Source organism: Nycticebus coucang, chromosome 10 (genome assembly GCF_027406575.1).
Source record: "Nycticebus coucang isolate mNycCou1 chromosome 10, mNycCou1.pri, whole genome shotgun sequence".
Lineage (NCBI taxonomy): Eukaryota > Metazoa > Chordata > Mammalia > Primates > Lorisidae > Nycticebus > Nycticebus coucang.
This window is the reverse complement of record NC_069789.1, coordinates 29,571,919-29,599,505: the sequence shown is the minus strand read 5'-3', so window position 1 is coordinate 29,599,505 and position 27,587 is coordinate 29,571,919. Positions and strand designations below refer to the sequence as shown.

The 27,587-nt window shown below is 47.0% G+C and overlaps 1 long non-coding RNA gene across 2 annotated transcripts; it reads left to right on the top strand.

Annotated features, from left to right (window-relative positions):
* Positions 1-6,216: 6,216 nt before the first annotated feature.
* Positions 6,217-15,320, top strand: LOC128595447 (uncharacterized). Of its 2 annotated transcripts, none has more exons than XR_008382932.1 (3): positions 6,217-6,730; positions 6,829-12,564; positions 13,939-15,320. It is a non-coding gene; the product is annotated as an uncharacterized LOC128595447 (long non-coding RNA). The 2 variants fall into 2 exon arrangements; XR_008382933.1 differs by having other exon boundaries at positions 6,218-6,954; positions 7,150-12,564.
* The last annotated feature ends 12,267 nt before the right edge of the window (positions 15,321-27,587 follow it).

Genomic DNA, 27,587 nt, shown 5'->3' with positions numbered 1-27,587 from the left:
TCTGGGCCTGAAGTTTTCTTTCTGGCAATGTTTTTTATAATTTATTTAATAAATGTAAAACTATTCAGATTTTTATTTTCTTCTTATAGATAAAGATTTATCTTCATTTAGATAAATTATGTTTTCAAGGAATTTATTCATTTGACCCAAGGTCCTTGGTTTATAGGCATGGAGTTATTCATAATAATTTCTCTCTTTTTTTTTTTGTTTTGAACCAGCCACCTCCCATATATGGTGCCAGCCTATGCACTCTACCGAGGGACTCCTTTGAGCCACAGGCGCCCCATAATAATCTCTTCTTATCTCTTAATGTCTGTAGAAGCTATGTCAATAGCTTCCTTTTCATTCTGATACTAGTAATTTCTGTTATCTTTCCTGATCATTGTGAGTAGGAGTTTATCAATTTTGTTCATCTGATTTGTAAAGAACCAGCATTTGGCTTTGTTAATTATTCTCAGTTGGGTTTTTTTGTTTGTTTGTTTGTTTGTTTGTTTTGAGACAGTCCCACTGTGTCATCCTCAGTAGAGTGCTATGGCATCACACCTCACAGCAACCTCAAACTCTTGGGCTTAAGCGATTCTCTTGCCTCAGCCTCCCAAGTAGCTGAGACTACAGGTGCGCCACACAATACCCGGCTATTTTTAGAGACAACATCTCCCTCTGGCTCTTGCTTAGGCTGGTCTCGAAGCTATGAGCTCAGGTAATCCACCCACCTTGGCCTCCCAAGTGCTGGGATTACAGGCATAAACTACCAGGCCTGGCTATTATTTCTTCATGTCTTTTTCCCGTCCCAGTGTTTTCCCTTCCTGTGACTTCAATTACAAATATGCTAAATCTCTGCACAGTCACATAAATCCCTAGGTATGTGTCTTTTTTTCTCCCACCCTCCACATTTCTCTCTGTTCTTCAGGAAATTTCTATAACATAGCTGGTCAGTGGAGAATCCTCACGCCAAACTTGCCTGTTGTAGGAGTCAGCATCTTGCCAGCATGGGCCTGCATTCATATCCTCACTGTGCTCATTGGGCTAGAAGACTCCCCAGAAAGCAAGGCCTGGATGTTAACCTGGTAGCTCCAGAGGGGGAGCCATGGGACTGTTCCCCACTGCATAGACCTTAGAGGCGTATTTTCATGATTGCCACTGTATATTTTTCTGTTGCTTAAAGAGGATTATTTTTCTAGTTGATTAGGTGAATGCCGGTTCAGATTTTTAAAAACACACTCAAAGGAGAGGGAAAAATTTAGATTTAGTGAAGGTGTACTTTGCAAGATTAGTGACTCTCACCTTTGGGAGGCTGGGGCAGCCATGCTCAAAGGTTTCTTGTTCTTTATGGCAGCATGAAGTTCCTGGGCCAGTGCTCCTTTCCTAATTGGCCTGGTCATCCTCCTCAGGTTGCCAGAGCTGTAGCTGTGCCCTGCTTTATTTAGAATAGAAGTGTGAGTTGACCTTGCCTTACGTCCCACAGACAAATAGACCTTGACTAAAAAAGGTAAAAAAACTGTAATTCTGTAATTGCCTCTTTCTTGTAGCATTATAGGCTGGAAGTAAGGAGGTTCACAATGAGCAAAAACTGACCTTCTTTCCATTCTGTTATGTGGGTATAATTCTACCAGCCCTCACTGGTCCACACGTGGGGATGTTAGTGGGGTTTTGCTATGTGTCCATTTCATTTAACCCACGTTTTGATTTGGAGACCAGCCACCTTCTTTTTTTTTTTTTTAAACATTTTATTTATTTTTTATTTTTTTTGTAGAGACAGAGTCCTCACTTATATGGCCCTCAGTAGGAGTGCCATGGCATCACACAGCTCACAGCAACCTCCAACTCCTGGGTTTAAGCGATTCTCTTGCCTCAGCCTCCCGAGTAGCTGGGACTACAGGCACCCACCACAACGCCCGGCTATTTTTTGGTTGCAGTTTGGCAGGGGCTGGGTTTGAACCCACCACCCTCGGTGTATGGGGCCGGCGCCTTACCGACTGAGCCACAGGTGCCGCCCGACAGCCACCTTCTTCTCTTTCTAGTGTTAATACTGAGGTTCCTCATTATATTTTCTTAGTCACTTCAAATGAGAGTTTGCAAGAAGGGATTAAATATGCTTCATTTCTTAAACTGGTCCCTGTTAGTGAATTTTCAAGGTTAAAAGTAGTATCCCCCAGGGCAGCGCCTGTGGCTCAAAGGAGTAGGGCGCTGGCTCCATATACTGGAGGTGGCAGGTTCAAAACCCGGCCCCAGCCAAAAACCACAAAAAAAAAAAAAAGTATCCCCTAGAGGGTGGCACAGGTGGCTCAAAGGAGTAGGGTGCAGGCCCCATATGCCGGAGGTGGAGGGTTCAAACCCAACCCTGGCCAAAAACTGCAAAAAAAAAAGTATCCCCCAGAGAGTCTAGTAATTGAACACTTTTTTTTTTTTTTTTGAACACATATATTAACAATTCTAGAGGGTGGCGCCTGTGGCTCAGTGGGTAGGGCGCCGGCCCCATATGCCGAGGGTGGCGGGTTCAAACCCAGCCCCGGTCAAACTGCAACAAAAAAATAGCCGGGCGTTGTGGCAGGCGCCTGTAGTCCCAGCTACTTGGGAGGCTGAGGCAAGAGAATCGCCTAAGCCCAAGGATTTGGAGGTTGCTGTGAGCTGTGTGATGCTACGGCACTCTACCCAGGGCGATAAGGTGAGACTCTGTCTCTACAAAAAAAAAAAATAAATAAATAAAAATAAAATAAAAAATAACAATTCTAGATTGGTTCTGATTAAGTTCATGAAACTATTGACTTCAACTTCATGGCCCTATTTGTGTGTCTAAACTAGAATAAAAAGAAAGAATATTATGGAATCCATGTGGCCTATGTCTCATAGTCTGTGGCTATAAATCACCTGTTTATTCACCTCTTTGGGGAAGGGAATCTGGTTTAGTGGGTGCCAATCTAGTCTGTGGTGTATTTGGCGTTACTTTTCTATTCATTCACCTTCATGAGATTTCGTTTGCCAAAAACTACATTAATGGTGCTCTAAGAAATGAGCCTACGTGCAAGCCATTCATGGATCATTGATTAAGGATCACTCCAAGAATTTGAGATCACACAAATATGGCCCTGGACCCCCACATAATCCTGGGGTGCTGAACTGAAGTATTTTCAGTGGCCTTACTTCAGTTTTTCCTGACAGGCCCTGTGGTATGATGGGCTTTAGGGCAAGGGCTTTAGTTACAGTTCGGAATCTGGGTCTAAAAATCCCTCATTTTCTCACTTTCTAATAGTGTTTCCTCAGACACGTTCCATGTCTTTCTGAGCATCAGTTCCTTAGTCTTCTATTAAATGGAACCATATCTACTTTAGAGTTGTTAAGACTCAATAAAATACTAGCCTTGGCAAATTGTACTGGCCCAACAAATGGGAACTGTTAGGATACTCTAGAGCAGTGCTTTTCAGCCTTTTTTTAATCTCACAGCACTCTGGAACCTATAAACTTCTGTGGCACACTGAATTATGTTGATCCAAAAAGAAAGAGTAAAAAAAAAAGAATATACTCAGTGTGCTTTGAACTTCTTTCAAAAATAATTAATGATCTTTAAAAGTTATTTATTTATTTATTTATTTATTTTTTGTAGAGGCAGAGTCTCACTTTACAGCCCTCGGTAGATTGCCGTGGCCTCACACAGCTCACAGCAACCTCCAACTCCTGGGCTTAAGCGATTCTCTTGCCTCAGCCTCCCGAGTAGCTGGGACTATAGGCGCCCGCCACAACGCCCGGCTATTTTTTGGTTGCAGTTTGGCCGGGGCTGGGTTTGAACCCGCCACCCTCGGTATATGGGGCCGATGCCTTACTGACTGAGCCACAGGCGCCGCCCTTATTTATTTATTTTTATTATTATTAAATCATAGCTGTGTACATTAATGCAGTCATGGAGCACCATACACTGGTTTTATAGACCATTTGACATATTTTCATCACACTGATTAACATAGCCTTCCTGGCATTTTCTTATTTATTGTGTTAAGATATTTATATTCTACATTTACTAAGTTTCACATGTACCCTTGTAATCCCACAAATCACCCTCCCTCCACCCATCCTCTCCCTCCCTCCCCTCCCTCTCCCCCATATTCTTAGGTTATAACTGGGTTATAGCTTTCATATGAAAGCCATAAATTAGTTTCATGATCTTTAAAAGTTTTCAACCAGGCACAGTGGCTCATGGCTGTAATCCTAGCACTCTGGGAGGCCGAGGTGGGTAGACTGCCTGAGCTCTCAGGTTCAAGCCCAGCCTGAGCAAAAAGCGAGACCCCGTCTCTACTAAAAATAGAAAAATTGAGGCAAGAGGACCACTTGAGCCCAGGAATTGGAGGTTGCTTTGAGTTATGACACCATGGCACTCTACCCAGGGCAACAGCTTGAGACTCTGTCTCAAAAAAAAAAAAAAGAAAGAAAATCACTGCTCTAGAGCACCACTGTTTGATAGAAATGTAACATGAGCCATATATGTAATTTTAAATTATCTTGTAGACACATTAAAAATTACAAAGAAGCCAGTGGTAGTGGCTCACACCTGTAAAATTATCACTTTGGGAGGCTGAAGTAGGTAGATTGTTTGAGCTCAGGTGTTCAAGACCAACCTGAGCAAGAGCAAGACTCCATCTCTACTAAAAATAGAAAAGCTAGCTGGGTGCATGCCTGCTATCCCAGCTACTTGGGAGGTTAAGGCAAGAGGATTGCTTGAGCCTGAGAGTTTCAGGTTACTGTGAGTTATGACACAATGGCACTCTACCCAGGGTGACAGAGCAAGACTCTGTCTCAAAAAAAAAAAAAAGGCAACCCGTAGCACTGTGGTTATGGCACTGGCCACATGCACCAAAGCTGGTGGGTTTGAAACCAACCCAGGCCTACTAAACAACAATGACAAGTGCAACAAAAAAATAGCTGGGAATTGTGGCAGGCACCTGCAGTCCCAGCTACTTGGGAGGCTGAGGCAAGTGAATCACTTAAGCCCAAGAATCTGAAGTTGCTGTGAGCTGTGACGCCATGGCACTCTACGGAGGGCAACATAATAAGACTCTGTCTCAAAAAAAAAGACTGCATCAGGCAGAGGAAACTTGGGGCTTTCAGCACACTCCCTGCTTTCCTTAGCCACTCTGGTGACCAAATGGAATGTATATAAGATGAAACTTGATGATAGTCAGGTATAGACACATGCAAGGTGCAAGTGTCTCCTTCAGGAACTCACTACATGGCACAGGCGTAGAAACATGCAAGAGCTGTGTGCTCTGTGAGTCTCCCTGGGCAGAGTGCCGTGGCATCACCATCTTGCTGGTTCAGAGCTAGGTGACCTCTCCTGGCAAACTGCTTGTGGTATCTGTTAGCTTTTTTTTTTTTTTTTTTTTGGTATCTGTTTGCTTTTACAGATTGAACTGTGAGGTATGGCTGAAGTTTTCATGGCGTGCTAAATAGGCTATTTAAAACTAAAGCATCTTCCCCCCCCCTGTAGAGTGCTGTAGCATCATAGCTCACAGCAACCTCCAACTCTTGGGCCCAAGCGATTGCCTTGCCTCAGCTTCCTGAGTAGCTGGGAGTACAGGTGCCCGCCACAATGCCCAGCTATTTTCTAGAAATGAGGTCTCGCTCTGGCTCTGGCTCTGGCTGGTCTCGAACCTGTGAATTCAGACAATCAACCCACCTTGGCCTCCCAAAGTGCTAGGGTTACCGTGCCCAGCCCTAAAGCACCTTGAAGTAAAAAAGTAGTAAGGAATGAGAAATGTAGACAAATGCTCAATGAAAATAGTGTGGACCAGGTGCGGTACTCACGCCTGCAATCTAGCACTCTGGGAGCTGAGGCAGGTGGTAGCTTGAGCTCTCAGGTTCAAGACCAGCCTGAGCAAAAAGTGAGATCCCCGTCTCCACTAAAAATAGAAAAACTGAGGCAAGAGACTTGCTTGAGCCCAAGAGTTGAAGGTTGCTGTGAGCTATGATGCTACAGCACTCTACCCAGGGGATAGCTTGAGACTCTGTCTCAAAAAAAGAAAAAAAAAAGCAACAATCCCTTACCCTGTACATACCCCTATCTTTTTTTCACAGTACTTATTACCAATTATCACACTACTTCTTTTAATTACTAAATGTCTGTTGCCCCTCATAGAAGAGAATAAGCTCTATCATGTTAGAGGGTTTGGTCTGTTTTGTTAGGGCCTGGTACATAGCAGGTGATATACAAGTATTTGTTGAAGGAATGATGTGTTAGTGTACTAATATGTGTAAGGACCAAGTTAACTCCATTTTGTTAAAACTAACTTCATCTTGTCCCTCAGTCTTCATTTTGCAGCTGCATACCAAAGGAGTTAGGCAACCTGCTCCCTTCCCCGCCCCCTGCCCTTGCCCCATGATCCGTGCCCTTGCACAATGTCTGCTCTGAGCAATAACAGCACTCTCCCACACAGCCAAGGACAAGTGCTCAGTCCCCTAGACCCCCCTATCAACTCACCCCAGCAGCTCGCCTCACCCCCTCCCTTTTATTTTCCTTTCTGTACCCTTAAAACCTCCCTCCTTTTCGAGATTGGGGCTTCTCTGCTCTCCTGCTGTGCCAGGACCAGGAAGCCCGGGCTCAGGCTTGTAAATAAACAACCTCTTGCTTTTGCATTGGACTTGGTCCCTGGGTGATTTATGTGGGGAATCCCATGACTTGGGCACAACATTTGGGGGCTCGTCCGGGATAACCCCCCAAAATCACCAAGTACCTGCTCCAGAGGTGAGTGTGTGTGTGCTGGCATTTGTCTTGTCCTGTTCCGTGTTGGTTCCGTGGTAGTTGGGACGTGTCTTGTCCTGTTCCATTGGTTCCATTGGTAGTCGGGACGTGTAATCCCCGGCAGCATAGAAGACAGGACGCCCCATGGATGGGGAACTGGGACGTGGATTCCCCAGTCCCTGGTCAAGAAGACCATGGAGAGGCAATCCTTCTAGTTGAGAGACAAGGTGGGGCACGACCGCCAGACGGGGTTACACCGTCGTCTCACTTTCAGTTTTGCCTGAGAACCCACAAGGGTAGGCTTCTGTCTTCTGGAGGAATCTTGGGTATTATTTGTTTTGTCTGTGTTTTATTATATTTGGAGGGTGACATGGGACAGATGCAGACGACCCCCCCCCTCCCTAACTTTGACTCATTTCCAGGACTTCAAAGACGAAGCCCAAGAGTACGGCTTTAATGTGTCCAGAGGTAAATTTGTATTTTTTTGCAGGAATGAATGGCCAGCGTACCACGTCAGATGGCCACCAGAGGGCACTTTTCATCTCCCCATTATCTTTTAGGTCAAAGATATAGTCTATTGATCTAGGACAGGACCTGGACCAGATTCCATATATAACTGCTTGGCAGGACCTCGTGGAGGACCCGCCATCGTGGTTAAAACCCCTCCTTCCTCCATCAGGCAAGGAAGTAGCCAAACTCCTAGCCTTGAAGGAGAAAAAGAAGTCCCCTGAACCCACTCCCCTTCCCTGGTCCTCCAAGAAGGAACTGATCCAGAAGTGCTCTTCCCCCATCCCTATCAACCCTCACCTCGGGAGGCACCTGTTCCTCAGAGTCTGCCAGGCAGCGAGGCCACTCCAGCCCCAGGTCCAGAAGGTAGCCACCGGAGCCCACCTCACACCCACCGTAGAGCCCTGCGCAATCTGACAGCAGACTCCACAATGTTGCCTCTCCACACGGGGGGCCCCCCTGATGGAGTGAACCCCCCAAATCAGCCATACCACTATTGGCCCTTTGCCAGAAATGATCTCTATAACTGGAAAATGCAGAACCCTAAGTTCTCCGAAAAACCTACTGCCTTGATTGACCTCTTAGATTCAATTCTTTTTACCCACCAGCCTACCTGGGATGATTGTCACCAACTGTTACAGGTCCTTTTCACCACTGAGGAATGGAACCGCATCTTGGCTGAGGCCAGGAAGGCTGCCGAGGATGCAGATGGAAGCCCCACCACCAACCAGGCTCTCATTGATGCTGCTTTTCCTCTTACTGGCCCCAGTTGGGACTTTAATACGGGAACAGGTCAGTAAGACTCCAAGTCTACCGCCAGACTCTAACGAGGGGTCTCCGTAAAGCGGCTAGAAAGCCGACTAATTTGGCCAAGGTAGGAAATGTACAGCAGGAAAAGACAGAACCCCTGCAGCTTTCTTAGAAAGAATTGTAGAGGCATTCCGCATGCACACACCCCTAGACCCTGAAGCTGAGGAGAACAGAGCAGCAGTTGTCATGTTCTTTGTTAATCAGTCAGCTCCAGACATTAAGTGCAAGCTGCAGAGAATAGATAGACTGGGCGAGAAGTCTTTGCAGTACCTCCTAACAGTTGCTGAAAGAGTCTACAACAACTGTGAGACCCCCGAAGAAAAGCAAACGAAGGCGGCTAAAAGACAGACCCAGGAATTAGCCAGGATCCTCCTGGCCTCCATGGCCATGACCTTGGATGAAAGAAACAGGCAGCTGCACTGACTGGCGGCAGGAGGTAAGGAGGGCTCCCCAGGCAGGGAAAGGCTCCACCTCCAGAAGGACCAGTGCACCTATTGTAAGGAACATGGACACTGGGCCCAGGAGTGCCCCAAGAAACCACCTCCCAGACCTTCAGGCCCCACCTCAGTGCCAGTCTTAGGACTAGCGGGCTCAAAGGGTAGGGGGGTCAGGGCTCACCTCCCCTCCCCAAGCCCCGGGTAACTCTCAGAGTGGAGGGGACCCCAATTAATTTCCTGATAGATACCGGAGCCCAGCATTCAGTGCTGACACAGGACCATGGCCCTATGGATGCCAGGAAATCATAGGTCCAGGGGGCCACGGGCATCAAACAATATTCATGGACTACCTGAAGAACCATGGATTTAGGTGTGGGCCAGGTATCCCACATATTCATGGTTATCCCAGACTGCCCCTACCCTCTTCTTGGGCGAGACCTCCTAACTAAGGTAGGGGCTCATATTATTTTCTTTTTTTTTTTTTTTTGAGACAGAGTCTCACTTTATCACCCTCAGTAGAGTGCTATGGCGTCACACAGCTCACAGCAACCTCCAGCTTCTGGGCTTAGGCGATTCTCTTGCCTCAGCCTCCCAAGTAGCTGGGACTACAGGCGCCCGCCACAACGCCCAGCTATTTTATGTTGCAGTTTGGCTGGGGCTGGGTTTGAACCCACCACCCTTGGTATATGGGGCCGGCGCCCTACTCACTGGACCACAGGCGCTGCCCTGGGGCTCATATCATTTTCAAAGACGAAGGACCCCGTGTCACAGACCAGTATGGGAGTCCCATACAAATACTCACCCTACAACTTGAAGATGAGTACAGACTGCACCAGAAACAGCCTGAGGGCCATCAGCAGATAGATGTCACTGTATGGCTGAAAACCTACCCACTTACCTGGGCTGAGACTGGAGGAGTGGGGCTAGCTGCCCACTGACAACCAGTCATCATAGAGCTCAAGCCAATGGCTGAATCCATACGCGTATGACAGTATCCCATGTCTCAAGAGGTCCAGTGGGACATCATGCCTCACATCCAGAGGCTTTTTAAGACCAGGATACTAGCGCCCTGTCAATCTGCATGGAATACTCCTCTGTTGCCTTTAAAGAAGCCACTGACTAATGACATAGACCAGTCCAGGACCTACGAGAAGTCAACAGGTGGGTACTAGACACCCACCCCACCATCCCAAACCCTTATACACTATTAAGTGCTCTCACCCCTGATCGAGTATGGTACACTGTTCTTGACTTAAAAGATGCCTTCTTCAGCCACCCACTGGCCCCCCAGAGCCAGGCAATGTTCACCTTTGAGTGGAACGATGAAGAGCAAGGGATCCATGGTCAACTTACCTGGACCCGGATGCCGCAAGGGTTTAAGAACTCCCCCACCATCTTTGATGAAGCCCTACACGAGGACCTGAGTGAGTACCAGCAGCAGCACCCTCACCTGACTCTTTTACAGTATGTAGATGACATTCTGATCGCAGCAGAGACAGAAGCAGAATGCCACCAAGGCACCCGGGACTTGTTGACTGCATTAGGAGCTCTGGGGTACTGGGCCTCTGCCAAGAAGACTCAGATTTGTCAGCAAACTGTGAGTTATCTTGGGTACATCCTTAAGGATGGGCAGCGGTGGCTGTCCCAGGCAAGAAAAGAAACAGTTCTGAAAATCTGGGCCCCCACCCCACCACACAGTGAGGGGTGCAGGAGTTCCTTGGGTCAGCCGGGTTCTGCCGTCTGTGGATTCTGGGGTTCACAGAGATAGCAAAGCCCCTCTATCAGGCCACCCGGGACAGCCTGCCTTTCCAGTGGAGCGCAGAACAAGAAAGAGCCTTCCAGGCCCTGAAATGAGCCTTGCTTTAGGCCCCGGCCCTAGGACTCCCAGATATTACCAAGCCCTTTCATCTGTATGTAGATGAGCACAAAGGCATAGCAAAAGGGGTGCTTGCTCAATCGCTTGGTCCCTGGACCCGGCCAGTCGCCTACCTGTCAAAGAAACTAGACCCTGTAGCTGCAGGCTGGCCCCCATGCCTACGCGTCCTTGCAGCTACTGCATTGCTGGTTAAAGACACAGATAAATTAACTTTAGGGCAAGAACTGTTAATCACAACCCCTCACGCAGTTGAGGGAGTCCTCAAACAGCCACCAGATCGGTGGGTTAGCAATGCCCAACTCGCCCACTACCAGGGCCTTCTGCTGAACCCTCCACGAATCCAATTCCTACCAAAGACCTCTCTCAATCCGGCAACCCTACTGCCTAATCCAGACCTAAACGCCCCCCTCCATGACTGTATTGACATCCTAGCCCAGGTTCACAGGTACGCCAGGACCTTACAGACCAGCCCCTCTCTGACGTGGAGGCCACCTGGGTACACAGATGGGAGCAGCTTCATACAAGATGGATGCAAGTACGTGGGAGTGGTAGTGGTGTCTGAGACCGAGACTGTATGGGCAGAGCCCCTCCCAGCTGGAAGTTAGCTCAAAAGGCTGAGCTCATAGCTCTAACACAAGCCATGACCCTGGGGAAAGGCCTAAGACTTAACATCTATACCGATAGCTGATATGCCTTCGCCACTGCCCACATACATGGGGCAATTTACCAGGAGAGAGGACTCCTTATGGCAGAGGGAAAGACTATCAAAAATAAAAATGAAATACTCGACCTCCTAAAAGCCTTATGGCTTCCCCAGAAACTAGCCATCATTCATTGCCCTGGCCATCAGTGGGGTGACTCCCCTGTAGCCAGAGGCAACCGGCGGGCCGACCAGGTCACCAGGACTATAGCCACTTCGGCTATCCAAGAGCTTCCTATTACTACATTGCCAGACCCTGGACCCCAACACTTCCACAATCCCCAGAGTATACTTCGGAGGACCTAAAATGGATAAAGCAGATCCCACTAGCCCACTCCCCCGAGAAGTACAACGGATGATACGTCACCTGTGATGGCAAAGCGCTTGTGCCAGCAAAACTAGGACAGGAAATCCTCCATAGAATCCATTTATCCACCCACCTAGGGTCATGCAAAATGAAAGACTTGTTGTGCCACGCCAAAATCAAAATACAAAACCAGAATACTAAAATTGACGAAGTCGTAGCTTCATGCAAAGTATGTATTGTGACTAACAGTGTATCTAGCTCCCTCAATCCAGGGTCCAGAGAGCGTGGGACAGAGCCAGGTACGTACTGGGAAGTGGACTTTACTGAAGTTAAGCCAGGTAAATATGGATATAAATATCTCCTTGTTTTCATAGATACATTCTCAGGATGAGTAGAAGCATTTCCGACCAGAAATGAGACTGCGCACATAGTAGCAAAGAAAATACTAGAAGATATAATGCCTAGGCATGGAATTCCTAACCAGATAAGATCAGATAATAGCTCAGCCTTTACTTCTCAGGTAGTGCAGAGTCTAGCGGAAGCCTTGGGGACTAATTGGAAATTGCATTGTGCCTATCAACCCCAAAGTTCAGGGCAGGTAGAGCAGATGAACCGCACTCTAAAACAGACCCTGACTAAATTAATCATGGAGACTGGCAGTGACCGGGTGTCTCTCCTCCCCTTTGCCCTGTACAGGGTGCGAAACTCACCCTACCTTTTAGGAAAAACTCCTTATGAAATTCTCTTTGGAAGGCAACACCCTATGGTCCCTAAGTTGCATTACAATGCCCTCACTTCAAAGGGCCTGGATCTTAAAGCTTGGAAAGATTATGCAGTAACTTTACATTTCTATCAAAAGGCACAACGAGCTGATTGGAAGAAACTTACAGCCCTCTGCAGCTCAGGACCTGTCCCTGAACCACACGCTTTCTGGCCTGAAGCCTGGAGACTGGGTGTACGTGAAACGTCACCGACCAGAAACACTGGAGCCCCGGTGGAAGGGCTCATACACTGTGGTCCTCATTACTCCCACCACACTCAAGGTTGACAGCATCACCTCCTGGATACATCACACACACGCTCACCTAGCTGACCCGTTCACCATCAAAGAAGACTCCACTCCCCAGTGGAGACTCTGACGGGACTCTGATAACCCACTGAAGCTCAAACTGCAGAAATGCCAAGATCCCTGATGCCACCGTATGTGTACCACTTAGTGACTTACTCTGCCTTGCTGATTATACCCGTCACCGCTAACCCTCATCGCCCTGTTATGATAATGTGGCTAGTCACTGATGCTAGCACAGGGACGGTGCTCAACCAGACCTCTGGAGTTCACCCTAAGGGTACTTGGTTCCCAGAGATCTTAGTCGACCTACATAATCTGGTAGGGATTAGACCCTGCCCCTCAGGGTGGCAGTCATATTGGTCCAGAAATACTCTAACCAGGTACTTTTACATCTGCCCCGGTCACCTTCCTAATAAGTGTGGAGGAACAAGTTCATATTTCTGTAACTCATGGAACTGTGTTTCCACCGGGCAGTTATGGTGGAACCCCCCGAGACAAGGAGACTTGATCCAAGTAAAGAGGAAGGGTGTTTGGAGAGGGCATTCCTGTGCAGGAGGCCCCAAACCTGACACAGTCAGTATCACCTTTACGGAAAAAGGAAAGCGAATGCTAGATTGGGAACTTTATCTAATGGTGGGGCGTGAGACTGTACAACACTCACAGCACAGACCCGGGGGATGTTTTCCAACTCAAAATCTTATACACCCCTGTTAATAATAAGCCTGCTGCAGTGGGCCCTAATATAGTGCTTAAGCCTCCCACTGTAGTCACCCCTAAGCTCTGTGACTCCCCTAACTCCCCGGACCAAGCATTCGGTACCCAAAGTCTGACTCTAAACCCCACACCTGTGCCCACCACAGATCCTGATCCACTTTGGAAATTAGTCATTGCTACATGCCAGGTCTTTTTTTTTTTTTTTGTAGAGACAGAGTTTCACTTTAATGCCCTCGGTAGAGTGCCATGGCATCACACAGCTCACAGCGATTCTCTTGCCTCAGCCTCCCGAGTAGCTGGGACTACAGGCGCCCGCCACCATGCCCGGCTATTTTTTGTTGCAGTTTGGCCGGGGCTGGGTTTGAACTGCCACCCTCGGTATATGGGGCCGGCGCCCTGCTTACTGTGCCACAGGCGCCGCCCGACATGCCAGGTCTTAAATACTTCCAGACCAGACCTTACTGAGTCCTGTTGGTTATGTGTAGAAGCCAGACCCCCATACTATGAGGGAATTGCCCTAATAAGCAAACCTCAGATCAGCTCCCAGGCTAGTGACTGCCATTGGCAACATTCTAAGCCCCAAGTCACCCTACAGTCCATTATAGGACACGGGGCCTGTATAGGTCAGACACCCCCCAATACCAGCATCTATGTAATCAAACTCTCACCTGGAATAGGACTGGATATATAATTCCCACCAACAATTCCTGGTGGGCTTGCTCAACAGGGCTCACCCCATGTCTACATGGGGCAGTCCTTGATTTAAACCGGGGATTTTTTTTTTTTTGTAGAAACAGAGTCTCACTTTACTGCCCTCGGTAGAATGCCATGATGTCACAGGACTCACAGCAACCTCCAGCCTTTGGGCTTCCGCGATTCTCCTGCCTCAACCTCCCAAGCAGCTGGGACTACAGGCGCCCACCACAACGCCCTGCTGTTTTCTTGTTGCAGTTTGGCCGGGGCTGGGTTTGAACCCGCCACCCTCGGTATATGGGGCCGGCGCCCTACTCACTGACCCACAGGCGCCACCCAACCAGGGCTTTTGTGTCTTAGTGCAGCTAATCCCCAAGCTGGTCTATCACTCAGAAGAGGACTTATATCAGGCATACGTGTCAGCTGCAGGCACTTCAAGAACCAAGAGAGAACCAGTCACAGCAATAACTCTAGCCATGCTCATGGAACTAAATATAGCAGGAGCAGGCACAGGAATCTCCTCCTTAGTCCTACAAGACAAGAACTATGGAGCTGTGCACGCTGCAATAGACTTAGACATAGAAAGAATAGAAAACTCCATTTCCCACCTTCAAGAGGCCCTAACTTCCCTCTCTGAAGTAGTACTCCAAAATAGGCGGGGACTAGACTTACTGTTCCTTCAGCAAGGTGGACTATGCGTAGCCCTAGGAGAATAATGCTGTTTTTATACTGACCACTCAGGAGTAATCAAACAGTCCATGGAGTTAGTGAGAGAAGGTCTCTGCAAAAGAAAACTGGAGCAGGAACAGTCTCAGAGCTGGTATGAATCTTTGTTCAGCAAGTCACCCTGGCTCACAACTTTAATTTCAACCGTAGCAGGCCCACTTGTAATCCTATTACTGCTATTAACTTTCGGCCCCTGCATAATTAATAAATTACTGGCTTTCATCCGAGCTAGAATTAATACTGTTCAATTAATGGTCTTACAGGCATAGTATACCCCCTTCAGCACTGAATGCACCAGCAATGGCATAGAGCTAGGGCTCGTAAAACACACTGAAGACCCATGATTGGATCTTCTAGGCACAAGAAAAGGGGGGAATGTAAGGACCAATTTAACTCCATTTTGTTAAAACTAACTTCATCTTGTCCCTCAGCCTTCATTTTGCAGCTGCATACCAAAGGTGTTAGGCAAACTGCTCCCTCCCCCCCGCCCCCCCTTGCCCCATGATCTGCACCCTTGCACAACATCTGCTCCGAGCGATAACAACACTCTCCCAGACAGCCAAGCACAAGTGCTCAGTCCCCTAGACCCCACTATCAACTCGCCCCAGCGGCTCACCTCACCTCCTCCTTTTATTTCCTTTCTATCCCCTTAAAAACCTCCCTCCTTTTCGAGATTGGGGTTTCTCTGCTCTCCTGCTGTGCCAGGACCAGGAAGCCCAGGCTTGAGCTTGTAAATAAACAACCTCTTGCTTTTGCATCAGACTTGGTCTCCAGGTGATTTATGTGGGGAATTCCATACTGGGGCACAACATATGTATTTTATAAAACCACAAATAGGATTCCAAATATATTCATCCTTCCTCAGTGGATCACATAGTATATCCCCAGGGGTGTATATGCCTACTTTGAAACATTTGCTTGTAGACATAAGTACATGGGTGCCTTTGGAGGTTATTGAGTAAAATGACTGAAAGTTACTATTTTTTTTTTTTTTTGAGACAGAGCCTCAAGCGGTCACCCTGGGTAGAGTGCCATGACATCACAGCTCACAGCAACCTCCAACTCCTGGGCTCAAGCAATTCTCCTGCCTCGGCCTCCCAAGTAGCTGGGACTACAGGCGCCCACCACAGCACCTGGCTATTTTTTTTTTTTTGGATGCAGCCATCATTGTTTGGTGGCCTGGGCTGGATTCGAACCTACCAGCTCAGGTGTATGTGGCTGGCACCTTAGCCACTTGAGCCACAGGCGCCTAGCCTTTTCTTTTCTTTTCTTTTTGAGACCAAGTTTCACCCAAGCTAAAGTGCTGTGATGTCAGCCTAGTTCACAGTAACCTCAAACTCCTGGGCTCCTTTTCCCTCAGGAAAAGCAATCCTTTTCCCTCAGCCTCCCAAGTAGCTGGGACTACAGTAGAAAAATGCCTGGCTAATTTTCTTTTTCTTTTTTCTTTTTTAAAATTTTCTATTTTTAGTAGAGACAGGTCTCATTCTTGCTCAGGGTGGTCTGGAATTCCTAAACTCAAGCAACCCACCCGCCTTGGCCTCCCAGACTGCTAGGATTACAGGCATGAACCACCTGGCCCGGAAGTTACTGTTTTGCCTAAATAAAATTGGAAAGCAAGAGGAATTAGTACCCATACTACTCAACCTGTTCCAAAAGGTAGAAAAAGAAGGAAGACTACCCAACACATTCTATGAAGCAAACATCACCCTGATCCCCAAACCAGGAAAAGACCCAACAAGAAAAGAAAATTATAGACCAATATCACTAATGAATATAGATGCAAAAATATTCAACAAGATTCTAACAAACAGAATCCAGCAACATATCAAACAAATCATATATCATGACCAAGTCGGTTTTATCCCAGGGTCTCAAGGCTGGTTCAATATACGTAAATCTATAAATGTAATCCAGCACATAAACAAATTAAAAAACAAAGATCATATGATTCTCTCAATCGATGCAGAAAAAGCTTTTGATAACATCCAACATCCATTCATGATTAGAACACTTAAGAAAATTGGTATAGAAGGGACATTTCTTAAACTGATAGAGGCCATCTACAGCAAACCCACAGACAATATCATATTGAATGGAGTTAAATTGGAATCATTTCCACTTAGATCTGGAACCAGACAAGGCTGCCCATTGTCTCCATTGCTCTTTAACATTGTAATGGAAGTTTTAGCCACCGCAATTAGGGAAGAAAAGGCGATCAAGGGTATCCACATAGGGTCAGAAGAGATCAAACTTTCACTCTTCGCAGATGATATGATTGTATATCTGGAAAATACTAGGGACTCTACTACAAAACTCTTAGAAGTGATTAAGGAATACAGCAGTGTCTCAGGTTACAAAATCAACATTCATAAATCGGTAGCCTTTATATATACCAACAATAGTCAAGTTGAAAAAACAATTAAGGACTCTATCCCATTCACAGTAGTGCCAAAGAAGATGAAATACTTGGGAGTTTATCTAACAAAGGACGTGAAAGATCTCTATAAAGAGAAATATGAAACTCTAAGAAAAGAGATAGCTGAGAATGTTAACAAATGGAAAAATATACCATGCTCATAGTTGGGAAGAATCAACATTGTTAAAATGTCCATACTACCCAAAGCAATATATAATTTCAATGCAATCCCCATTAAAGCTCCACTGTCATACTTTAAAGATCTTGAAAAAATAATTCTTTGTTTTATATGGAATCAGAAAAAACCTCGAATAGCCAAGACATTACTCAAAAATAAAAACAAAGCAGGCGGAATCACGCTACCAGACCTCAGACTATACTACAAATCGATAGTGATCAAAACAGCATGGTACTGGCACAAAAACAGAGAAGTAGATGAATAGAATAGAGAACCAAGAGATGAACAGAATAGAGAACCAAGAGATGAATCCAGCTACTTACTGGTATTTAATCTTTGACAAGCCAATTAAAAGAACAGAATAGAGAACCAAGAGATGAATCCAGCTACTTACTGGTATTTAATCTTTGACAAGCCAATTAAAAACATTCAGTGGGGTAAAGATTCCCTATTTAACAAATGGTGCTGGGTGAACTGGCTGGCAACCTGTAGAAGACTGAAACTGGACCCACACCTCTCACCATTAACCAAGATAGACTCTCACTGGATTAAAGATTTAAACCTAAGACATGAAACTATAAAAATACTAGAAGAGAGTGTAGGGAAAACCCTTGAAGAAATTGGGTTGGGCGAGTTTTTTATGAGAAAGACCCCCCGGGCAATTGAAGCTGCTTCAAAAATGCACTATTGGGACTTGATCAAACTAAAAAGCTTCTGCACAGCCAAGAACACAGTAAGTAAAGCAAGCAAACAGCCTTCAGAATGGGAGAAGATATTTGCAGGTTATGTCTCCGACAAGGGTTTAATAACCAGAATCCACAGAGAACTCAAACGCATTAGCAAGAAAAGAACAAGGGATCCCATTGCAGGCTGGGCAAGGGACTTGAAGAGAAACTTCTCTGAAGAAGAAAGGCGCACGGCCTTCAGACATATGAAAAAATGCTCATCATCTTTAATCATCAGAGAAATGCAAATAAAAACTACTTTGAGATATCATCTAACTCCAGTGAGACTAGTCTATATCACAAAATCCCAAGACCAGAGATGTTGGCGTGGATGTGGAGAAAAGGGAACACTTTTGCACTGCTGGTGGGAATGCAAATTAATACATTCCTTTTGAAAAGAGATATGGAGAACACTTAAAGATCTAAAAATAGATCTGCCATTCAATCCTGTAATCCCCCTACTGGGCATATACCCAGAAGACCAAAAATCACACCATAACAAAGATATTTGTATCAGAATATTTATTGCAGCCCTATTCATAATTGCTAAGTCATGGAAAAAGCCCAAGTGCTCATCGATCCACGAATGGATCAATAAATTGTGGTACATGTACACCATGGAATATTATGCAGTCTTAAAGAAAGATGGAGACTTTACCTCTTTCATGTTTACATGGATGGAGCTGGAACATATTCTTCTTAGTAAAGTGTCTCAAGAATGGAAGAAAAAGTACCCAATGTACTCACCCTTATTATGAAACTAATGTAGGACCTTCACATGAAAGCTATATCCCAGTTATAACCTAAGAATAGGGAGAAAGGGGAAAGGGAGGGGAGGGAGGAGGGAGGGAGGCGGAAGAAGGGGGACTAATGGGATTACACCTGCGGTGCATCTTACAAGGGTATATGTGAATCCTAGTAAATGTGGGATGTAAAGGTCTTAGCAAAGTAACTAAGAAAATGCTACAAAAGCTATGTTAACTAATGTGATGAAAATGTGTCAAACGGTATATGAACCAAGTGTATGGTGCCCCATGATCATACTAATGTACACAGCTATGGTTTAATAAAAAAAAAAAATTGGAAAGCAAACTGTAAGCATGAATGGCAATTCTGTTGATCAGTTGTTCACCACCGGCCCTCAAAAATACTACCTATTTCTGGCCAGCAGAGAGTGCTGTGCACTAACAAATGGGAGCAGAAGTCAGTGGGCAGATGAGACTGCTCAGTCCTTGGGCAGAGAGGGGGCTGGTAACAGATCACTAACAGCCTAGGAAGATCCCCCTTATCCCGCCCCCTCACTGATCATCTGAATCAGTCAGCCAATCATCTGACTTGGCTCTGTTCTTTCTGATTCTTGAACTCTCAGTTTTCACTCTACAAGTCATGAATAAATCATTTGTAGACTTGTTGATTGTCCCATAACATTGTAACTTGTCTCTCAACTGACAACCTAATCATTTGCTCTTTTTGTGTTTGTTTTTTTCACAACCTAGTCCTTTGCTGTTCTCTGCTGGAGGAGTTTGAGCATTCTTTGTAAACCATTGCTTTACAATTGTGTTATCAAACAAAGGCTGGGAGGTGTATAGCTTGTTTTATACATCTCTGGCCCATTTTTTCTGTAGATGATTCCTGCATTGCTCTCAGCTTGGTCATTCCTCCTGATCTGTGCTGCTCTTAGACCAGGCGAGCAAAAGAAGCCTCTGTCCAGAGCCAGCATCTCGAAAACACAGAAACACAAGGATATATACTTTCTCTGAAGGTTGCTGAAGGTTTGCAACAGCTTGAGTGGATGGGACCAGAGAAAAGGGACAGAGAGAAATAAGGTGAGAGGTAAGGATTGACTTCAGTTTGAAAAATCAGAGAAAAAGTTAAGTGCTCTTGTTTTAAATTCATCCCCGTAGGTCACCCTAAATGAGTGTCTAGGCAGATCGGGTCCCAGAGATGCCCTTCCTCTCCTCCAGTTACTGTAGTATACTTAAGGGGTGGTCCTAGAACTGTCTGGAAATCCTGAGTAGGCACAGGTACGTATGGGAAAGGGAAATGCCTACCCAGTTCCTGGGAAGTAGATAGATCTGTCACTTTCTGGGCCAGGTCCTGCATGGTGGCAGCCGACTGACTGTGAGTGTTGCATTTCAGGAGGACAAGGCTGTTACACAGGCTGCTGTGGCACCAGGTTCCAGTTATATCTTCATCGGACCTCCGTGTACTCACTAATTAACTTACCATCAGTAAATATCAGGGCTTTGACTTAGAAAATAAATTTATTGGCTTGTTGCCTGTGGCTCAAGTGGCTAAGGCACCAGACACATACACCTGAGCTGGCAGGTTCAAATCCAGCCTGGGCCCACCAAACAACAATGATGGCTGCAACCAAAAAATAGCTGGGCATTGTGGCGGGCGCCTGTAGTCCCAGATACTTCGGAGGCTGAGGCAGGAGAATCGCTTGAGCCCAGGAGTTGGAGATTGCTGTGAGCTGTGATGCCACGGCAGTCTACCCGGGGTGACAGCTTGAGGCTGTCTCAAAAAAAAAAAAAGAAAGAAAGAAAGAAAGAAAATAAATTTATTTGAATAAAATATCACTGTTGGGCAGCACCTGTAGCTCAGTGGGTTCAAACCCAGCCCCAGCCTGCTAAAAACAATGAACTAGCTGGGTGTTGTGGCAGAGGCCTTGGGAGGCTGAGGCAGTAAGAATCGTTTAAGCCCAAGAGTTTGAGGTTGCTGTGAGCAGCACTTTACTGAGGGCAACAAAGTGAGACTCTGTCTCAATAAAAAATAAATAAATAAAATATCACTGTTATCTCTTTGTATATTGGAGTTACATGTAAGATTCTACCTTTAAAAGGGCTTATTGAGGGTGGCGCCTGTGGCTCAGTGGGTAGGGTGCTGGCCTCATATACTGAGGGTGGCGGGTTCGGACCAGCCAAACTGCAACAAAAAAATAGCCAGGCACTGTGGCGGGCGCCTGTAGTCCCAGCTACTCGGGAGGCTGAGGCAAGAGAATCACTTAAGCCCAAAAGCTGGAGGTTCCTGTGAGCTATGATGCCACGGCACTCTACCGAGGGCGATAAACTGAGACTCTGTCTCTACAAAAAAAAAAGGCGGGGTGGTTTATTGATAAGATAAATTTGGCTTGGCACCCATAGCACAGTGATTATGGCGCCAGCCACATACACTGAGGATGGCCAGTTCAAACCCAGCCGGCAAGCTAAACAATTGCAACAACAAAAAAAATAGCCGGGCATTGTGGCGGGCACCTATAGTCCCAGCTACTTGGGAGGCTGAGGCAAGAGAATTGCTGAGCCCAAGAATTTGAGGTTTCTGTGAGCTGTGACACCATGGTACTCTACTGAGGGCAACATAGTAAGACTCCTGTCTCCATAAAAAGAAAAAGACAAATTTGAAAACTTCTAGACATTAATTCTTTAAAAAAGATTTTTTTTTCTTTTTTTTGGCCGGGGCTAGGTTTGAACCTGCCACCTCTGGCATATGGGACCAGCGCCCTACTCCTTGAGCCACAGGCGCCACCCTGGATTTTTTTTTTTTTTTTTTTGAGACAAAATCTCACTCTGTTACCCTGGGTAGAGTGCTGCAGTGTCATAGCTCACAGCAACCTCAAACTCCTAGACTCAAGCAATTCTCTTCCCTCAGACTCTCAAGTAGCTGGGACTATAGGCGCCCATCATATGCCGTTAGTTTTTCTATTTTTAGTAGAGATAAGGTCGCACTCTTGCTTAGGATGGTCTCAAACTCCTGAACTCAAGGAATCCACCTGCCTCAGCCTCCTAGAGTGCTAGGATTACAAGAATGAGCCTCTGTGCCCAACCTTAATTGTTTTTCCTAGAATAAGGTCTCTACTGCCCAGGCTGGAATGCAGTGGTCTGATAACAGGCTCACTGCAACCCCAAACTCCTGGGCTCAAGCAAGCCTCCTCAGCCTCCCAAGTAGCTGGATTATAGGCGTGTACCACCATGCTCAGCTAATATTTTAGTTTTTTGTATAGATGGGGTTTCGCTACATTGCCCAGGCTGGCCTCAAACTCCTGGGCTCAAGCAGTTCTCCCTCCTTGGCCTGCCAAAGTGCTGGGATTATAAGCGAGAGCCACCGTGCTGGTTTCCAGTTTGGTTCAGTTTTATTCAACAAATACCTGTCGAACACCTGCTCTGTTGTATGCAGGCTCTGGAGGTGCTTTCTTCAGAGAGAACCCAGATCTAACAGTACAAGCAGGGGTCTATAATGTAACTACAATAGTCATATACAGACAGTGTGCATAATGAAGTATTTTCACAGGGGGAAATGGACAAAGGAGTGATTCATTCCATGTAGTGGAATAAGGCAGGTCACTAAGGAGGTGACCTAAGCCCTGGGATTCAAAAGCTATTCTCCCACCCTGGGAAAAACATGGCTATCATGTGAAAAGTTTCTTTTTTTTTTTACTTGAGACAGAGCCTCAAGCTGGCACCCTGGGTAGAGTACTGTGGCATCACAGCTCACAGCAACCTCCAACTCCTGGGCTCAAGCGATTCTCCTGCCTCCACCTCTCACGAAGCTGGGATTACAGGCGCCTGCCATAACGCCCTGCTATTTTTTGGTTGTAGCCGTCATTGTTGTTTGGCGGGTCCGGGCTGCATTCGAACCCACCAGCTCAGGTGTATGTGGCTGGCGCCTTAGCTGCTTGAGCCACAGGCGCCAACCTCCAGCTTTTTTTTTTTTTTTTTTTGAGACAGAGCCTCAAGCTGTCACCCTGGGTAGAGTGCCGTGGCATCACAGCTCACAGCAACCTCCAGGTCCTGGGTTCAAGCAATTCTCTTGCCTCAGCCTCCCAAGTAGCTGGGACTACAGGCACCCTGCCACAATGCCCTGCTATTTTTTGGTTGCAACCGTCATTGTTGTTTGGCGGGCCTGGGCTGGATTTGAACTCACCAGCTCAGGTGTATGTGGCTGGCGCCTTAGCCGCTTGAGCCGCAGGCGCCAAGCCTGAAAAGGTTCTTAATAAGAGACAGCATGTGCACGCCCCACGATGATTCATGAGATCCTTTCCTATAGTGGCAGTGCCTAGGGCTGGCTGCAGTGGGGAAGTTTGCTGCTGACCTCCTTTTCTCCCTGTTTTCTCCCCAATACCTCCCAGTGTGTGTGCTTCCCAGATGCACATTTGGTCTGAGTAAAAACACTGTTCAAATACCTTACCTAGGGCGGTGCCTGTGGCTCAAAGGGGTAGGGCGCTCTACCCATATGCCTGAGGTGGTGGGTTCAGGCCCAGCCTCAGCCAAAAACTGCAAAAAACACAAACTAAAAAATACCTTACCTAGTTTTCTCCTCACAGTAACCCTTCAAAGTAGATACTATTACCATCCCCATTTTACAGATGAGAAAACAGGTTTAGAAATATCATATAAACCAATTTAAGGACACACAGCTCAGAGGGGGCAGAGCTGGGACTGAAACTAAAGCCTTCTGACTGGGAGTCCATGCTCTTTCCTCCCTGCCTTGCTGTAGTTCAGCTTGGATAAGTTGGGTTCTCCCTCCAAAGAATGGTCTAGGAGCTTCACAGAGCAAGGCTGGGCACCGCTCCTCCAGACAACACTTGCAGTGACCCAAGGCCTCAGCTAGCCAGGCCCAGAGAAGGTGCCAGAATCTCTTCAGGATCCCTGCTTCACTTTCTGCCTCTGTTGGCCCCAGGAGATTCTGGAAGAGGCCCCTTCCCTGAATCCCTCCCTCCCCTGGGGAATGACAGCATCTCCCTCCTTGTTGTGAGGTGCCTGTGCCCACCCTGGGACAGAGGGTAGGATGAGGCTGGCAGCCAGGCCCCATTCCGCCAGCCGTAGGCAATGGAGACTCACAGCCTGCTCAGCTCCTCTGAGCCTTAGGGACCACACCTCCCTGCCTCATAAGGCAGTTTCCAGGACTCAGTGAGAAGATTTCCCTAAAGCTTCATCATAATATCTAGTGCCTTTTGGAATGATCACCCTGTGAGTCAGACAAGCCCCCAGGAATCAGGCCGGAACAGAGAGCCATGTGGTGTCCTGCTGTGTGCTGGGTTTGGGGACTTGCAGTAGTCGTATGTATGGGTTTTAAAATTTTGTTGAGGCCAGGCAAGGTGGCTCACACCTGTAATTACAGCACTTGGGAGGCCGAGGTGGGTGGATTGCCTGAGCTCACGAGTTCGAGACCAACATGAGCAAGAGCAAGATCCTGTTCTCTAAAAAATAGCCAAGCACTGTGGCAGGAGACTATTGTCTCAGCTACTTGGGAGGCTAAGGTAGGAGAATCATGTGAACCCAAGAGTTTGAAGTTGCTGTGAGCTGTGACACCTCCGCATTCTACCAAAGGGTGATCAAGTGAGACTTATTTATTCTTTTTTTTTTGTAGAGACAGAGTTTCACCTTATCGCCCTCGGTAGAGTGCCGTGGCGTCACACAGCTCACAGCAACCTCCAAATCCTTGGGCTTAGGCGATTCTCTTGACTCAACCTCCCGAGTAGCTGGGACTACAGGCGCCCGCCACAACGCCCGGCTATTTTTTTGTTGCAGTTTGGCCGGGGCTGGGTTTGAACCCACCGCCCTCGGCATATGGGGCCAGCGCCCTACCCGCTGAGCCACAGGCGCCGCCCAGACTTATTTATTCTTTTGAGAAGAATACAGGCACCTTATTCTTTTTTTTTTTTTAATAGTTTTTTTTTTTTTTTTTTTTGTAGAGACAGAGTCTCACTTTATGGCCCTCGGTAGAGTGCCGTGGCCTCACACAGCTCACAGCAACCTCCAACTCCTGGGCTTAAGCGATTCTCTTGCCTCAGCCTCCTGAGCAGCTGGGACTACAGGGGCCCGCCACAACGCCCGGCTATTTTTTGGTTGCAGTTTGGCCGGGGCTGGGTTTGAACCTGCCACCCTCGGTATATGGTGCCGGCACCTTACCGACTGAGCCACAGGCACCGCCCTGCACCTTATTCTTTTGAGAATAAATAAATAAAATAAAATCTTCTTGTTGAAAAAAATTATATGTCAGCTCAGCACCTGTGGCTCAAGCAGCTAAGGTGCCAGCCACATACACCTGAGCTGGCAGGTTTGAATCCAGCCTGAGCCTGCCAAACAACGACAACTGCAACCAAAAAATAGCCGGGTGTTGTGGCGGGCGCCTGTAGTCCCAGCTACTTGGGAGGCTGAGGCAGGAGAATCACTTGAGTCCAGGAGTTGGAGGTTGCTGTGAGCTGTGATGCTACAGCACTCTACCCAGGGTGACATGTTGAGGCTCTGTCTCACTTTGTTGTCCTCAGTAGAGTGCTCTGACATCATAGCTCACAGCAGCCTCAAACTCTTGGGCTCCCCCTTGCCTTGGCCTCCCAAGTAGCTGGGACTACAGGCGCCCGCCACAACACCTGGCTATTTTTTTTTTTTTTTTTTTTTAGAGACAGAGTCTCACTTTGTCGCCCCTGGTAGAGCACTATGGCGTCACAGCTCACAGCAAGCTCCAGCTCTTGGGCTTAGGCGATTCTCATGCTTCAGCCTCCGGAGGAGCTGGGACTACAGGTGCCTGGCTATTATTTTTTTGTTGCAGTTTGGCTGGGGCTGGGTTCAAATCTGCCACCCTAGGTATATGAGGCTGGCACCCTACTCACTGAGCCACAGGCACTGCCCAACACCCGCCTATTTTTATTTTTATTATTTATTTTATTTATTTTATTGAGACAGAGTCTCACTTTGTCACCCTCGGTAGAGTGCTGTGGCGTCACAGCTCACAGCAACCTCAAACTCTTGGGCTTAAGCGATTCTCTTGCCTCAGCCTCCCAAGTAGCTGGGATTACAGGTGCCCGCCACAACGCCTGGCTATTTTTTTATTTGTAGTTGTCGTCATTTGGCAGGCCTGGGTCAGGTTTAAACCCACCAGCCCCAGTGCATATGGCTGGCAGCCTAGCCGCTGAGCTACAGGTGCTGAGCCTATTTTTATTTTTTTATTTCTTTTTTGAAACTGAGTCTCAAACTGTCCCCCTGGGTAGAGTGCTGTGATGTCATAGCTCACAGCAACCTTCACCTCTTGGGCTCAAGTGATCCCCTTGCCTCAGTTTTTCTGCTTTTCGTAGAGACGGGGACTCGCTTTTGCTCAGGCTGGTCTCAAACTCCTGAACTCAATCAATCCACCCGGCTTGGCCTCCCAGAGTGTGAGGATTACAGGCGTGAGCAATGGCTCCCGGCCTTGATATGACATTTTTAATACAACAATAATTAGGACAACCCTGAAAATTAAAACATTAAATCTCATGCCAGCACAATTTACTTTAGAATGCTTTCCAGTTATTCCATTTCACATTCTGTATTTGTTATTTGTCATTAGAGCAGAAGCATATTGAACACCCCCTGAATTCCCCCAGTGCAATCCACTGTCATCCTGCGTGGCCTGGACAGCAAATCTGCCCACTTCCTGCCACCCTCTCACTAACAGCCTTTGAAGTCTCTCAGCTTCCTCTCTTGAAGCCAAATCCATTCTGCCCATCCTCCACACAGTAGGCAGAATTGTCCTTAATTTTTTTTTACTGGCCGAGTGCCCATAGCCCAGTGGTTAGAGCTCCAGTCACATGCTCTGGGGCTGGTGGGTTCAAACTAGCCAGAGCCTGCTAAACAAACAAACAACAAAAAAAAATAGCCAGGTGTTGTGGCAGACACCTGTAGTCCCATCTACTAGGGAGGGTGAGGAAAGAGAATCGCTTGAGCCCAAGAGTCAGAGGTTGCTATGAGCTATGACGCCACTGCACTCTACCAAGGGTGACAAAGTGAGACTCTGTCTCAATTAAAAAAAATTTTTTTTACTGTGGTAAAATTACATAACATGAAACTTATAATTTTTTTTTTTTTTTTGTAGAGACAGAGTCTCACTTTATGACCCTCGGTAGAGTGCCATGGCATCACACAGCTCACAGCAACCTCCAACTCCTGGGCTTAAGCGATTCTCTTGCCTCAGCCTCCCAAGTAGCTGGGACTACAGGCGCCTGCCACAGCACCCAGCTATTTTTTTGGTTGCAGTTCAGCCGGGGCTGGGTTTGAACCCGCCACCCTCGGTATATGGAGCCAGCACCTTACCAACTGAGCCACAGGCGCCGCCAGAAACTTATAATTTTAACCTTTTTTTTTTTTTTTGAGACAGAATCTCACTATGTGGCCCTCAGTAAAGTACCGTGGCATCACAGATCACAGCAACCTCAAACTCTTGGGCTTAAGTGATTCTCTTGCCTCAGCCTCCCAAGCAGCTGGGACTACAGGCATCTGCCACAAAACTGGCTATTTTTTGTTGCAGTTGTCATTGTTTTTTCTTTTTTTTTTTTTGTAGGGACAGAGTCTCACTTTATGGCCCTCAGTAGAGTGCCATGGCCTCACACAGCTCACAGCAACCTCCAACTCCTGGGCTTAAGCGATTCTCTTGCCTCAGCCTCCCGAGTAGCTGGGACTACAGGCGCCCGCCACAACGCCCAGCTATTTTTTGGTTGCAGTTTGGCCGGGGCAGGGTTTGAACCTGTCACCCTCGGTATATGGGGCCGGCGCCTTACTGACTGAGCCACAGGCGCCACCCGCAGTTGTCATTGTTATTTAGCAGGCCCGGGCCAGGCTCGAACCCGCCACCCTCGGTGTATGTGCTGGCACCCTACTCACTGAGCTATCGGCACTGAGCCATCTTTTTCTTTTTTTAATCACTGCATTGCCCAGGCTTGTCTCAAAC